This window comes from Tupaia chinensis, unplaced genomic scaffold (assembly GCF_000334495.1).
Source record: "Tupaia chinensis unplaced genomic scaffold, TupChi_1.0 Scaffold000113_1, whole genome shotgun sequence".
NCBI lineage: Eukaryota > Metazoa > Chordata > Mammalia > Scandentia > Tupaiidae > Tupaia > Tupaia belangeri.
In genome coordinates this window covers 6,164,121-6,180,874 of record NW_006159577.1, presented here as the reverse complement: position 1 = coordinate 6,180,874, position 16,754 = coordinate 6,164,121, and positions in this window count along the sequence as shown.

Sequence of the window (16,754 nt, the reverse complement as noted above, 5' to 3'; positions counted from 1 at the left end):
TGCAGTTTTGGTCAACCTGGCTATAATGTGTCTTGGAGAAGATCTTCTTGGGTTGATTCTATTTGGGGTCTTTTGTATTTCTTGGGACTGGATCTTCGAATGCCTCTCTAGGTTTGGAAAGTTTTCTTGCAGGATTTCATGGAATAGATTATCAATGCCCTTATGGGTCTCTTCACCTTCTGGAATGCCAATTATCCGGATGTTTGGACGTTTGATGGTATCTAGTAGTTCTCGTATACTATTCTCAAATTTTTGTGCCATTTTCTCAATCTTCGTGGTGGATTTTTCTAGGCCAGCCTTTTTCTCTTCTACATCTGAGATTCTATTTTCTGAATGATCTAGTCTGCTTTTAATACTTTCAAAGGAGATTTTTGACTTCCTGTATTATAGACTTCATTTCTAACAGTTCCATTTGACTCTTTTGTAAAGTGTGTAATTCCTCTTTTGGATCTTGCAAGAATTTCCTCACCTCCTAGAATTCGTCAACTTCTTTCTCCTTTCTCTTTAGCAGTTTATTGTCTCTCTTCTCTTCCATCTCAGTTGGCTTTGCCATCAGGAATACTCTAAATTCTTTATCAGACAATTCCATGATTTGCATTGAACTGCTTGTGGATGAAGAGGATTTATTCTTTTCCCTTGGAGGAGAGGTATTTTCTTGCTTTCCCATATTTCTTGTGGTCCTGCAGTGATTTCTTGTCATCTGATGGATGGTGTGTTTCTTTCAAATTCTTGAAGTTCAATCATGCTAGCTTTGTTTGCTGGAGGCTGAATTATCAGTAGAAAATCTTCATTTCTCCTGTCTCCTGAAATGACTAGTTCGTAGGAACCATGAGGAATCCTCTTCTCAAACAAAATAAATTTAATAAAGCTAGCTTTCATCTCTTTCTCCTCTATACTAATTCTCTCTCCCAGAAGTAGATGTTTTTAAATATTACTATGGTTTATTTTTCCATTGTTTTCTTAATAAAAGAAAATAGTACATATATTATATATATATATATACATATATATACACACACACACACACATATATTTTGATGAATGATAGTGAACTATTGTATTCTTCACCTTTCTTTGTTCACTTAAGGTGCTCTGGGAGTTACTCCATAGCTATACACAGGGACCAACGTGATTGATTTTTATAACTTCACTGTATTCAAGAACATGAATTTCCCACAGTTTATTCAGTAAGTTCCTTATTCCTGAATATTTGGGTTCTTTCTGGTTACGTGCTTTAATAAATATTGCTATAATAAGTAGTCTTGTATATCTGGGTTTTTTTTTTTTTTTGCCAGGGTTTCTTAGAGATTTCTAGAAGTGGGATTGCTGGGTTATAGGGTAATTTTTCTAGATAGTGCCAAAGTGTTCCTTATGGGGATTGTGCCATTCCATATTCCCACTGGAACTGAATGAGAGGGCCTGTTTTCAGCATGTTTTAGAGCACATTGCTGACCTTTTGGATTTGGGCATCTAACAGGTGAGAAATAGTGTCTTGGTATAGTTTTTATTTTACTTTTATCTTATTATAAATAAGGCTGAGCATCTTTTTATACTGTTTAAGAGAGATTTAGGTTTCTTTTTCTTTCAACTGTCTATATTTCTAACCTATTTTCTACAGAATTGGTGGAGTTTTTTTCCTTAGTTCTTAGAAGGCTTTTAATACGTTTGGGGTACTACCATTTGTCTATGATTAAGTTGCAAAATTTTTTTCCAGTTTAGAATCTACCTTATCTTCTTCATTGTGGTGGATTTTTGTCTTTGTTTCATTTTTTATTTTTTTTCTATACCTAGGTTTTATTATTCAATACAACCAGATTTGTTAGTCTTTTCCCTTACTGTGTCTGGACTCGAGTCATAGTTGAGAAAGTTTTACTGCATCCGAGGACAGGAAATAATTTGTCAATATTTTCTTTTAATATTTTTATTGTTTTAGTTTTTACATTAAAATTTCTTATCTACTTGGAATTTAACCCTGATATGATGTGAGAAATATATCCAATTTTATTTTTTTAGTAGCTATCAGTGTATCCCAACATTATGTGTTGAAAAGTTCATTTTCTGACCAATTTGAGATGCCACTATTTTCATACATGAAGTTTCTATGCAAGCAGATCTATTTCTGGGTTTTCTACTCTGTTCCATTAATCTGTTTATTCAAGTAACCAATATCAGCTTGTTTTGATAATAGTTTTTCTCAAATGTTTTGATGTTTGGTGAGGCTTGCCCTCATCATTGCTCTTATGTTTTAGATTTCCCCTGCCCCCTTTGGCTTCTTATTCATCTGTTTCCACTAAACTTGTCTAATTTCCAACTGGAATTTTGAGTACCAATTTTTCAGAAACTTACTGACAGCTGTTTGTCTTGATCCACAAGCGTTGGCTGCCTTGTCACAGAGCCTGGAACATAGTAGTTGCTCAATAAATGTTAATAGAAGTAAAGGGCATTGAGGTGTTATGATGGGGGTTATTTTACAACCTCAACACCCCTAGAAAATGTGATTTCTAGGTGAAAAATTCTGTTTTGATCCTAATTCCAATTACTTCAGCAGCTAAAAGCAAGACTAGATTAATGATACTCAAAAGACATTTTTTAATAAAACAACACATATGAAAGTCCTCTTCATATCGGTGTGACTCCAGTGAGATACTCAAAGTTGGGACAATGTGGAAGGGAGTCTTTTTACTGTGTGCACTTTTGAACGTTTTGAATTTATGACATGTATGCATTAACTGTTTACATTATTAACTACTCAGCAAATTTCATGTCACTCAGTAATCAATGCTATTGTATTTCAGTTCATTCAAGTGAGGAATTACTTTCTCAGGTACTTTACACTTAGGGCACTTGGGACATTTGGATCTGGCAAATGTGGGAACCTCAGGCATCTATCTAGGGTACGTTTTGAATTACTAGGTCTGTGCTTCAGTAGCTTGGCTTCTGTGTTTTTTAAAAACGTCCTGTGCTGGGAAAAAAAGAATTTCTTTCTTTAATAAATGATTCAAGTGTTAAAAATGAGGAAAAGAAAATATGGCACAAAAGAGCATATTTTCCACATTGTTACTTTTCTGTTGGAGAGGACCATGTTAACCCACCCAACTCTGGTTAAATGTAACCTGCCCTGGTTTTTCAGGCTGATCTGGCATGCTGGGTTTGAACAGGGATCTATGTCAAAGAAAGCCAAGAAAATTCATGCTTGCATCAAAGGCTGAATGGAAACAAAAGACTCAGAAGCCCACTCTGTCCAGATGTGGGTCCTACGAATGGATGGAGTCCCAGGTTTTACCTCTAGTAACCCTGACAAAACAAAATGATTCAGAGAATGGCAAACATGTTGAAGTTCCATCATGGTCAGGTTATTTAGTACTCATTTCACCGATGCACAGTCACACTGGGCAAAATGCTTTTAGTAGAGGCCTAGATTCAAACCCTAACTCAATTTACTAACTGCATACACTTAGGCCTGTCTGAGACTCAATCAAGATAATGAAACTAAAAGGAATTTAGAATATGGGATATATAAATGCTTAAGACAGTACCTAGTATCAATTGTAATTAGTATAATCGCTGTCAGAATTCTGTCAAAAATGGTCATTAAAGTAAGACAAGATAAAATGAGACCTGCCTTTCCCTCCACTTTAAGCATCCTCTAGTCTCACTTCAAGCTATGAAGATGTGAATAACCCCCCCACCCAGCCGCCCCTTTCTAGCTTCCCTCCAGGATCATAATCAGTAGCTTTTTCAATGGAGAAGACATGTGTTAACCTCAGAGTGTTTACAAAAAAGCCCAGTTAGAAAGGCAATTATGCAACACACAATTCCATCTATTTTAGCCTGTTACCTGAGTCTCGGTAATTTATAATAGTAGAGGTTTATTTAGCTCACCGTTTGGAGGAGAAGGGTCCAAGATAGAGACTGCACCTGATGAAGATCCGCTTGCTGGTAGATAGCATGGCAGAGGATATAGTGTGGCAAGGCAGAGTACGTGTGTGTCTGTCTGTGTCTATGTGTCAGTCTCATTCTTCCTCTTTATATTTCGCCAGTATTCTATCATGGGGGCTCTACCCTGATGATCTTAATCCTAACCATCCCCCAAAGGCACTACCTCTTAATTCTATAGTCAGATTAAGTTCTTGTCCTCTTCATTCCATCAAAACCAAACATCATCACATGAATTTTTGGAGAATATGTTCAAACCATAGCACCATCCATCTACTCCAAGTAACCAAAAGCTTTTTCTTCCTCTCCGATGGCTAGGGCCTTGGTACGTGCATGAGGAGTCACACCAGAATACCAGATGACACTCATATGCAGGAATACTGCCTGTGGAGCTGCTTCCAGAAGAGAGCAGATGTAGACACTGAGGTCTACTCTCACCCTCCCAGGCCTGGCGTGCTCTGCGATGTGGTGTGCTGAGTACTTGCAGTGCAGAAACCACTTCCCAATTACTCATAATTGAGTTGCACAGAGATTATTATTCTTTTGCTGAAACTTGACTTCTCATCCTGGAAGCAGGTTTTTCTCATTTGGAGGGCGAGGGCAAGTGACATTAAAATGGGTTAGATAATTTTGGTTGGAACAAGGCACAAAAATGTTCCTTGTAGGTTGCAGATGCCTCAGTTGTCATTTTAAAACAAAATCAGGGTGCTCTTTGTAAAAACAAACATGACCCAGTCATGTTAGCTCTCTCTTTGGAATGTATCCATTGTGCTAAATTAGGTATTTTGAAAACCTTCACCAATGGCCCCAAGGTTGTATGTGGCTATTGCTGACTCTACACCACAGGAATTAAGGGCTAAATTCATTCTGCTGAGTTGCTGGTCTCTGCTTATCAAGAGGGCATTGGGATTCATCTCAAAAAATCCTGGAGATTACACACAGGCTTTCATCCAGGAATAAGTTAAAGAATTTAGGAGACGCCCAAGCATGTGTCTTCATACACTAGAAATAAAAATCAAATGTCTTCTAGGCTACTCTAGTGATCCCAAATAGGTAAAATACTTTCCAAGAAAGTGTTCTGTGCAGAATCTGCTCCTTTAACCCACGCACCACCTCCCAGCCTCAAAATTTTGGAAGAAGCACTGTCTGAGGTTCTGCCATGAGTTGATATCACATTAATATAGTCAAATCATTAATGGAAAGCACCCAGGACTGTAGATATGCTGGGCCTTCAAAAAATTCATAAAAAATATATATTTAAAAAAAAAAACTATTCAAAGACTTTTTGCACCCAAATAAACTCATACTTAAATTCCATCTTTCTATGAACTTTTTGAAGCCCCCTAGTAGTTCTTTTGCCGTATTGAAATTGACTCTTGCTTTTGGTTCCATCCAGATTGCAAAGGAGAGGAGAAACTTGATGCTTCACACAAGGCAATTCTTGAGTTAAAATCTTCACTGCACTCATTCAGATCAGGGAAAGCTCATGCTCAGGAGCAGCCAGGGCACTTCTCATTCCCACCCCATCTTGGGCACACAGGCTTGCAAGGAGTCCTGCCTTTGTCTGTGGGAGCCATGGCCTATAGCTAACTCTGGATCCTGGGTGAGATGAGGAGGACAGACCTGCCCAAAGTATAGGCATTCCATCCATGTCCCTTTATGCCTTCTAAGGCCTTTAATACCCTATAAAGCCTACTCCTTAGTCTCCATTTACCCTCCCTTCCATCACTTACCTCTTCTCCTCTTATTTCTAAAAACTATAACCATAGCCTAACTTGGCCTGATTTTTTAACCTAGAAACATATATTTGGAAGTCAGGCAGCTCTAACAGTCCTGAACTGTGCATGCTGATGCTTTAGCTTGTTACTGTTTTGGTCATTATGCTTGTTGTTTTCCTTTCTTTTCATCCTTCAACTCAGGAGGGGCATGGTCACACCCTCGTATGTGAAAGAGTAACCCAGATGATTTTTCATGGCCTCAGTGACAGTTGCCACATGCTGATTGGAGCAGACTGTCAGCAGTATACTTTGCTACAAAGGCGAATTTAAAATATAATCCTGGACATTACAATATTTTATTATGAAGTGCAGCAGTATAAGGTCATCTAAAAGACATGCTGTAAATCTTGCTCTGTTGATTCAACCATCTAAACATATGAAGACAATGAGTGAGGCACACATCCAAATAAACAAATCTCACATGAACACACTCAACAGAGACAGGCTGTCAGGTAGGCGGGGTGGGAGGGGCGTGGAGAAGAGTAATGTGAGGGCTTGGGCTAAATGAGCTGTTGGAGAATACAAAATGCAGCGAGAAGCGTGTTCAAGAAAGTCCAGTTGATACTTCATGAGTAAGCCACTGTGAAGAAATAATTGCCTATGGCAACACAGGATAGAAAGAAATATTTTTAGAACAGAGTCTTTAATTCTGAGGACTCTTTAAAGAAATCTGGTACCTATCAGTAGAAATAATTGTGAAAATCAAGGAAAGCTCTAATGTAAATGGAGAAAAAAGTGGGGAAAGGTCAAGTAATTGATAGGTCTCCTGGTGGCTGCACACCTGTGCAGAACAAGGATGGGCTGGGAAATTGATCTCACTCATCCATTTTCTAGACACAGTTTGATTTCCTTCACGGTCCTCAGTACTCTATGACTGCTGATAACAGCAGTGGCTACTGTTTCTATGATGCTCCACGAATTCCACATATATCCGCATTTAAGCCTCCAGAAAAGGTAAGAATCAGTGTCTCCCAGGGACCAGCAGTTAGTGTAGTGGCTATGTCGCTGGACTCCCATGTAGTCAATGATGGTTTGATTCCTAGACACAGTGGCTTAAACTCATGCCAGACACGTGTGCATGCGTGCCCAAGATCCTGAGAGGAGAATGGAGGAGAAGGGATTGTGGTGTGGCCATCCCACCCTGGGGGTGAGTTCTTGCTTTCTGCCTCTCTGTCTCTCTCTGTCTCTCTGGCGAGTGCACACACCCTATAGCAAAAACCTCTCCAAAAACAAACAAATAAAAGAATCATTGTCTCCCATTTTACAGGTAAGAAAACTGAGACTCACGTGGTACACAGGTTTCCTAAGGTCCCTGACAATAAGAAGCAGAACAGAACCATGAGGACAAGCCCTCTCTACCAGGATGTATTGCCTCATGTATCCTAAATCTCTGTCTAAAAAGATGCCAAACACATGGGAAAGTCTTACAGGAGTCAAACCAAATATCTACACGCATTGTCCACAGTGACATCCAGAGTGAAGATGCTGAGAAATAGTCCTAGAGACACTTAGGTTGTTCACTCTTCATTCAGCAGTTTAGAGACAAAGGCATAATTAGGCTCATCTGTATACAAAGCGAGTCCCTAGCTTACAAATAAAGTGCTTAACTCGCTTTTGTCCACATTTGTATTTTTTCTGACAATTTCAGTTTTGTGTTTTGAAATGTATTCATTCATGAGTCACCAGGGGAAGGCTGTATTGAAGATTATTAAGCTCATCACGGATGTGTTCATACTGAGCCCCGTCTTTGCTGGAGATTTATAAATCTGGTTTGCAGTCTTGGAACACGATGGCGTTTCCAGCACTGTGTCTTTATGTGAACAGGTCTGTTTCTAAGCCAATGACTATTTTGCTCGATTTAAAAGGGGAAAAATAATCTTGAGTAGGGCAAAAAACAAGGGCAGCACATATGATTTGAATTACAGTCAGATAATCACCATTCATGACCAGTCCAAGCTGGAAGGAAAGCTTGAATTTCTCCTTAGAGACATTTCCCGGCTTAACTTTTAACAAGGGCTACAATTGAGTGTGGCCTTTAAGTGAAAACTAAATAAGTTCAACCTATTTAAGGCCTTTACTGACTTCTCCAGCCTGCTATGAAATTAGTCCTTTTGGAAGAAGATCATTTATGAGTTTCATTGTAAATGGTAAAAATAGCTTTTTTTTCTCTCTCAACCCCTCTGAAAATGTTCTAAAGAAAGTTTTTTTTTTTTTTAAACAAATTTTCCAAGCGACAGTGTTGTACACTGTTTCTCCACTCCTCTCTGTGTTTGGGGAACTTATATCAGAATCTGCTTTTTAAAGTCTCTTTTCCATTGGATTCCAAGATGACTAGAAGTGTCTCTTTTTATATGAACCTTTGAGAGTCATTTTGGCACACAAAAAGATATGAAGTAAAGAAGATATTCCGTGGCTCAAAATCCCAATGCCATATACGCTTCCTCCAGCCCTAGGTTCTTGTTAGACCCTCACATACCTTTCAGGGATAATAAGGAATTTAAACCAAATATCTGTCTCCAAGAGATAGCATCAAGTAAGGTGTGGTTACTCTGAAGCAGTGCTTCATTCGTGGGACCCATCACTTAGCGCTGTGGTTTCCAGCCCTGACTGAACAGAAGAATAACCTGGATACATCAAAAATAAATAAATAAATAAATAAATGATCCCAATGCTCAGGCTGGACTCAAACCAATCACATCTGATTTCTGACCCTCGGGGGAGTCTACTATTTTAGGGGATATGTCCGAGTTCTGGGGTCAGATAAGCCTGTTTATAGCTCATTTTCCTGTGTAATAGTTTTTGCACAAGTTACTTTACTTCTTTGAGTTCTTTTGCACAAGTTCTTTACCTCCTAGGTTTTATCTTACTTTTTTTAATTTTTTTTTTTTTTTTTTTTTTTTTTTTTTGCCATAGGGTTCATGTCTCACTGGAGAGAGAGTGATAGACAGAGAAACAGAGAGGGGGAAAGTGAGAAATTACCCCACCCCACCCCACCCCGGGTGGATGACCATGCCACAATCCTTTCTCTTCCATTCTCCTCTCAAGATTTTGAACGCTCACACACACGTGCCTGAGCTGCCAGGTCCAAAACTCAAACCATGGTCAGCCATGTGGGAGTCCAGCATCTTAACCACTACATCATCTGTTGCTTCCAGGTTTTATCCTATTTTTAAAAACAGCTAAAGATGCATACTTTACAAGGTACTGAAAATGAGGCAAAATATTTGAAGCATAGTCTTACATGTGATCCCTACAAATGTGATATGTGTTTTAAAATATTTAATAATGTTCTCCCCCACAATTTTTTTCCTCACCCTCAATCTATGCCTTTCTTTTCAGAATCTCAGGTAATTTGAAGGAAAAGGATTAATGATGTAGATAAAAGATTAAAGAGGATATCTGGTAAGAATACAACTTTCTCAAAAATAGAAAAGGACTTCCCAAAAGTCAGTAGAGTCAGAATAAAAATCAGCATGACTCAAGGTGAAAGAGCCTGAATCCCTCCTCCCAATCAAGGCCTAGGAAGGAAGCAATTCCCAAGTTTAGTTTGAGGGAACCTAGAGCAGGACACACCTGTTATCCATTTCCTGGGAATGGCCTTAGTAGGAAAGAAATAGCAGTATAAAATTTTTAGGCAGATGAGGGCTTAGTATCACATATTTTCTTTGCCCCAAGTGCTTTAAGAGCCACAAAATAATTCCTGTGTAGTGTGAAGGCAACAAAGAGAGCCTCAGATCTGATGTGATCTTATGGATAAGATGATAGGTGAAGGAATGAGGGGTGTGCCAACTGGGGACAGAGCCAGCCCATGTGCGGAAGAAACCAGCAGGTTATCAATGTGGAGAGATGGCATAAAGGGCCAGATATGCCCCCCTTTACCCCTTTAGTACTACAACAGTTCCTTTGACCTTCATTGGCAAAACCCAGGGTAAATGAGATGAACCCCTACTGAGAAAAATAGAAAAGCTGTATCTCTCATACCAAATTTTGTGACATAAACGTATTTACCATTGACACTGGCTACCAGTTTTTTTAATTTTTCCTTCAACATATTTTGGTGTTTGGTACCTACATTATACAAGTAGCCTCGAGATAGGGGACTGGAAGTAGGAGAGGACTTAATAATCTTCATATAAGAGCCAGAGAAAATAAATTGGCAGGATGGGTTGTTACCACCACATGAAGGCTCACATATCAATTGAAATGAGTCAGATCAGCAGTCTTTGGGTCCTTTTATGGTCTCTGGTAGAACTAGGATCTAAGACACCATGCTAAGCTTGACTCATACAAGTCAACCGAGCAAAACGATAAATGGATATCTGGTTAACCAAACAGGTAGTTCTGATTAGAAAACGCTGAGTAGGTTTTCTGATTTTTTTTTTTTTTAATTGATAGATGTACTTGACCAAACCAAGTAAAAATAGTTCTAACCAGTAACCTGAGGCTCTCTGGTTCTGCTTTCAGGCTATAGGATATACATATCTCACCATAATATATAAAATAAAGCTGGATACTAAAGTTAACAACTTCTGAAATACAGCTATAACAATTATGTGATTATATGTTATCCTGGATTAACATGTGGCCCATAATCCCTTGATATTACAAAACTCTGCTGTGCCATGAGATCTAACGAGTTTCATTTAACGGGAAGAATTATTTGGTAGTGTTACATACCGATTCGTTGTTCAAAACATTTATTGGGATTTAACACTATGAAGTAGATAAACAAGTGTTCCCCAGCTGCTAAATCTCACTTCATATATTTTAAACAATCCACTGTGCTGGTGATTTCTGAAATGTGAAAAGACGTCATATCCAATGCACATTTTTAAATGTTACTTCTGAAGCTACATCTGCTTCACATCGCTTGTTCAAAGTGTTCCATTTTTCTCCAGGGTTACTTAATGATCACATTAGAATGGACAAAAGTCAAGGACTGCATCCATTTTCTGAAATACAGGCCTGAATATTGCACATGTAACCTAATTTTAAGAAAGGGAAACATCTGAAACACTGGAAAACATGTCAACCAGACAATGAAGCTGTGAGGATTAACAAAGTCAAATTTATAAAGTGCAATCAGGTTCTCACATGAAAGAGAGAGGCACAGAGGAATTTTTAAAACTATATTATTACTCTAAAGTGACTGGGTCATCCATTGAACTTTGTGCAATTTTTCAAGCTGCTCCGAAATGACTAATAATGGCATATAATGTATAATACAATGAAATGTGTTGAAATTTGAGGTAATGTTCCCAGTCAGATATTTAAAACACTTGGTCAGCTAGAACACATTACTGCGACACTTCACAGTTCTATGCATTGTGCTTTCACAATCTCTCATCTCATTTCATTCCATGAGTTTGGAACTCTTGTCTCCTTCCCTACATTTTAAACAGGTCCTTGTCTTGCCAACATATTTTACCAGCAAGAAAATTAATTCAAACCATCAATAGTAACATAGTTGTATGAAACAAAGGAAATGCTATTGTATTTGACATCCTTACTGGTTCCCAAGAATTTGGGTGAGCTAAGAGTCTGGCAGCATGACTACTATCTTGTAGGAGAAAAAGAATTAAAAATTTTTTTTCAGCATATATTTGTGACTCTGAGATAAAGAAATGGATTACATAAGCTTGAAATACTGTTTTTGCAATTATACAGCATGCGCACCCCCAGAAGCCTAGTCCTCTTTAGAAGCAACAAACATGGTGTCAACATATCAGAAAGGAAAAGGGCCACCTGGAAAGTACTCAGCTAATTTGACCAATGTAAATAAAGTGCTGGCATAACTTTGACCCTCAAAATACCCAAAAATAACTGCAGACTGTGGTCAACCTCTCAAATATTATGAAATGCAAACAGAATTTCTGGAGCCCAAATTTTAAATATAATTATGTAAAGAAGGATCTGAGATCCTTCAATAGTTGTATTTTCATTTGAGTGAACGACATGAAACAGTTGTTCTAAAGCACTGGGTATTATTAGCTAAGAGGCAAATGTTTTTAATTAAAGAATAGTAAAAGGTAGTGACTGAGGAGAAATTTGCCTTTCCAGGAAAGAGGTTCAATAAGTGGTAATTGAAAGAATGAATTAATTTTTTTAATCCAAGTTGTTCAGAATTAGTTAATGAGTCCCCAAGGAAATTGGTCTCCATATATTTTTACTTATGACTTTATTATCCAAGCTGATGATCACCTCATACACCTAATTTTATTTCTCATAATTTCTGTTGGTCCTCAGAAATCCCATGCACCATAAGAGCTGTGCTATAGTCCTAATTAGGAAGATTTTTCTTTTGTTTTGTTTTTATTTTTTAGAGATTTTTGCCACAGGGGATGTGTGCTCACTGGAGAAAGACAGAGAGACAGGAAACAGGAAATAACCCCTAAGAGGATGGACGCACCATAATCCCTTCTCCTCTATCCTCCTCTCAGGATTTTGGGTATGCACATACCTGGGTTTCAAACCACCAAATTTCAAACCATGAGTTTCAAACCACCAAGTCCAGGACTTGAGCCACAGTCAATCATGTGGGAATCTATCAATGTAACCATTATGCCATATACTGGTCCCTAATAAGAAAGATTTTTAATACCATAGATTCTGAGGATAATTTTCAAAAAGAAATAGCTGTCTCTTTGAAATAAGTGTCCTTTCCAAAAATTATAATTTTGAGAAAAATCAAAACTCTTTGGGAGGGGGACCAGCAGTTAGCGTAATGCTATGTCGCTGGACTCCCATTTAGTTGACCACGTTTAGCGTCCCGGACCCGGTGTCTTAAAACTCACGCCAGGCGTGTGTGCGTACGTGCCCAAGATCCCAAGAGGAGAATGGAGGAGAAGGGATTGCAGCGTGGCCATCCCCCCTGGGGGGGTGGTGATTTCTCACTTTCTGTCTCTCTGTCTCTCTCTGTCTGTCTGGCAAGTGCACGTGCCCTATAGCAAAAACCTCTCCAAAAAAAAAAAAAAAAAACTCTTTGGGATCTGTGCTTCTTTAGAGTCATATCTTGCTAATTTGCCAGTGAAGAAAACTGTCAGAGGATTGTGGTCTCTGTGAAGGGAAATTCTTGCTCTTGCTTTTCTTGAACATGTTGGGCAGAAAATGTTGCACATTTTCTCTGTGTGTGCATATTCTGCCCAACAAATTATAGGGTCCTCTTATTTCATCCTCCCACAGACTGACCAAGGCTGTGCTCCCCAATTCATGAAACCTGGCTAAAAGGTCTGGGTATTATAGAAACAAACAAAAAAAATGTGTGGGAGTTTATTCCAGTGCATATTTAATAAATACATGTGTTTAAAAAGAAAAGCACAGTGATACAAAGATTTTAGAAGAAGGATAATATTCTATGTAGAGAATTGGTTACTAAATATTTTTAAGCATAAATTCTTCTTAAAACTAAGTCTTATATACACTTAATGTATACAAAAGTGAAATTGCTTCTGTTGAATATAGGCAGGGGCAGTATGCAACCTTCAAATCATTGTCTCCAGTTACTTTATTTTGCTTAATATTTGTCTTCCTAGTAATTAAGATAGCCTCTGAACTTGCTTTAAAATCGGCCCAATGATACCTAATTAATCTTGGTAATAATTAATGTTCTAAAGTGTTCTAACTCATAAAGTGCTGCAACATCTACATGCTTACACAGCATTTTTAATTTAGAGAACAGCATTAGAGAGATTCTCCATACTATTCCCTTCCATGCAAGTTTCACAATCAATCATCTCTATGCAGGAAAAATAGGCAATCAATTAAAACCTAAGACGGAGCCATCCCTCTTGAATTTTAGTTTCTGACTTTGCATACTAACTAAATTATTCACTAAAATATGAAATTTGTACAACAGAGATGAGCTTTTCGTTTGCTTCTAGCTGAAGCTGCGAATCCCTGGTGCCAAGTGATTTGCTGGTGTCAATTAAAGCAGACTTCTCAGATTTCCACAGGGGAATTGCAATAACCTTATCCTCTCTTCAGAAGTAACAGTTAGGATTTTTGTTAAGAAAACAATCAAATAAAACACTGACAAAATTGTTGCTAAGGGAAAACAAGCTTGTGCTGATCAAGGAGTGCTTCCTATTAAAAATTACAGAGGAAATTAAGGCTCTGAAGTCCTTGCTAGTGACCCATGTTATCCAGAATCCTTCATAAGTAGCTAAAAGATGACTATAGATTCTCCCTCTGGGAGTTCAGAGAATGAACCAATGCTCTGGACTTTATTTTGGGAAAGATGCCTGTGGTACATTGGATGTGATTTTCCCTTCTTTATACCACAATACCATAAATACTTTTGGTGATTTGGGAAGAAAAAGAGAGCAGATTCACTCTAGGTTTGATCCAACACAACTGTGGAAATGCCGACCAATGCCCATGGAGAGGTGGCCAAGAAAGCAAAATAAGTTGTGTTTTGTAGCAGCACAGTTCCTAGTTTTGTCGAAGAGTCATCTCCTAGAGGGGGCTGTGCCTGGCAAATGCTCTTCCTTTTGTAGCAAAAGGTAGAGATGCTAGTTGGTAGTTCAGCATTGGGTTTCACAAACTGCTTTCAAAATGCCATAAAGAACGAAAAAACTACAGCAAATCAGACCACAAAATTCCATGTAGATCAGTGCAACCAGGGAGTTACTTTTTTTCTTTCAGCAATCAAGTTTCTTTGACAGATTAGCACTTCTTTTAAGACATTGAGAAGGAGATAAAACTAACCTTTGAGTAACAAGGGAAATGTTCCTAGAAAAGGCAGTCGTATTTAGGTCTTCATTATAAGTGTCAGTGGAAGATCAAGTTGGTCTCATGTCCTCCAGGTGAACCGTGGACTATGTGGATTCCAGAAGTCAATCTGTATCTTTTAATCTGGTCCACTGTGACAAACTAAATGGCAAAAGGACTGGAATATTTGTTGGTCTTGCTAGGAGCCATTAATCTGTTAGCCACAAGCAGGAGATCTTCATGAGTCCATTCTACATGAAGCCCACTATTCTTGCATGTATTCCCAAGGTAGAGAGTAACAAGCCTCTTGGCCAAAGAGTTTGAAAAAGAAGGGAAACCAATATCTGCTTAAATAGGCCATAGATACATGGTAGGATTTATTTCACGGGGTTGTAATTGTTTGACTATGAGTCCATCTCTTCAATTGTAAGAGACAAGCAACCATTTCAGCATCCAGTCCAGATCTTGCCACATAGTTGGAATTCAATGAATATTTATACAAAAATAAATTATTTCTGTCTAGCCTAAAAGGCTATGGACAACATTTCCTCTTGACATTCTTTTCCAACCACCAAACTCAAAAATGAAAAGTTGAGAAAATAGAGTAGATTTTATTTTACTGTATCTCTCTAAGGCAAGTCTACATCAATGTAAAGAATTCTAACTGAATGTAATCACAGAATTGGGTCACCTAAGTTTTACTTGGATCTCTGTCTAGTTGATCTGCCTGGCCAAGCCAAGGCTTGGACTGTAACATATTATATTCCACTATATTCCACTATGTTCTAAGGTGGCCTTTGGGAACCACAACAGCATCTTTAAGGTAGTTTCCTCCATTTTCCCTGAGTAACAGTGAGTTCTTCATGACAGTGGGCTCTTCAAATCAGAACCCAGATGTCAGAAGACTTGAAATCATTGGCTTTCAGGCATCTCTGAAAAACCATGCCTGAAAAACCCTCCCAGACTCCAGTGGCGTCAGGCCTCATTCCTTTGCTGAGGATTAATCTACAATATAGGGTTTGGACAAATGGGTCTGGGCAGTGCTCCTCCTCTGGGCAACTCATCAGTAATAGTTTTCCGGCTTGGCTTCCTTGGGGCTGCACAAAGGCCATTTTTGTTTTTGTCAATTATTTGCCTTCCTTGAGGTTCTGCTTTCCCTCAACTTGTTCTTGGCTCATGAGTATCAGAACCCTTATATTCATCACAGCTTCGTGGTCTGTCCAAATTAGGTTGATTTGGGGGCACTTTGCATTTGTTTTTGACATATTAAGACAAGTTTGGCCCTTTGTGCTTTTCCCATTCCTGACGGCACATGGCAAGGCAGGCTGCTGACCCTGCTCCACAGAGAAGAAGAACCCTGGTCACCAAGAGAGATGTCCATTTGTCACATAAAGACAAGATTGGACTCAGACACTGTCCCCACCCCAAGCTGGTAAACAGGACTCAGTATGGCTGCCTAGTTCAGGCTGCAGAGGCTGACCTTGCAGGAAGCCTCATAGCACATATACGGGCCTGCTTTGGGGCTGAGTCCAGGGAGCTGAGGGAGGCCAGAAAGGGATGGTTGTCAGCAAGACAGAGGACTCGCCAGGGAGCAGATCTAGTCTGGTCCAGCCTTTTGAGAGGAAGTGGAAAAGGAGATGACTATTGGCTTTTGTTGAGTTATCCAGAATCCAGACTCAGGGGATGTTAATGGAAATGATTATAAGCTTGACCTATGACCAACTTTTTCAAATCCTGGTCACTGACAGTGAAGTGTACAGGAGTAGGCACCTGGGGAAGCCTATGCTTAATACACCAATGGAGGTGTAAGAAGGAGCAGAATGCATGGCCCAGGATTGCAGTTGTTCCACCACAGCAGCTTGGTCTTAGGGTTTTTCAGAAAAGTGGCAATAAAATAAACTTTGATTCAAAATTCATTGGATTGACTTCAAGTATTGTCTCCCAGACTCCCTACCACATCCTCTGGATCAATACATCAGAGTAATCCAGCTGGATTCATTTAAATATATCAACAGTGGCTTCCTGGAGCCAGTTTCCCGGGTCAAAAGTGATTTTCAAGACGTTTGGGGCAGGTTGTCATTGGAATACAGTTTTACAGGCCCAAATTACTAGCTACTGGAGTCTATGGAAAAGTGTTCCCCTTTAAGTAAACTTCCTTTCTTCCTTTAAGACCTCAGGGAAAAATAACAATTCAAAAGATTTTTTTTCCTAAGTTCTTTCTACATTGAAGGTTTTTATTGCCAAAACCATTTGCTGTGTGTGAAGCACTGTAAAAGGTGCTGGGCGCCTTATCTTAGATACTATCTGGCAGACTGGTTGCTGAGGGATAAA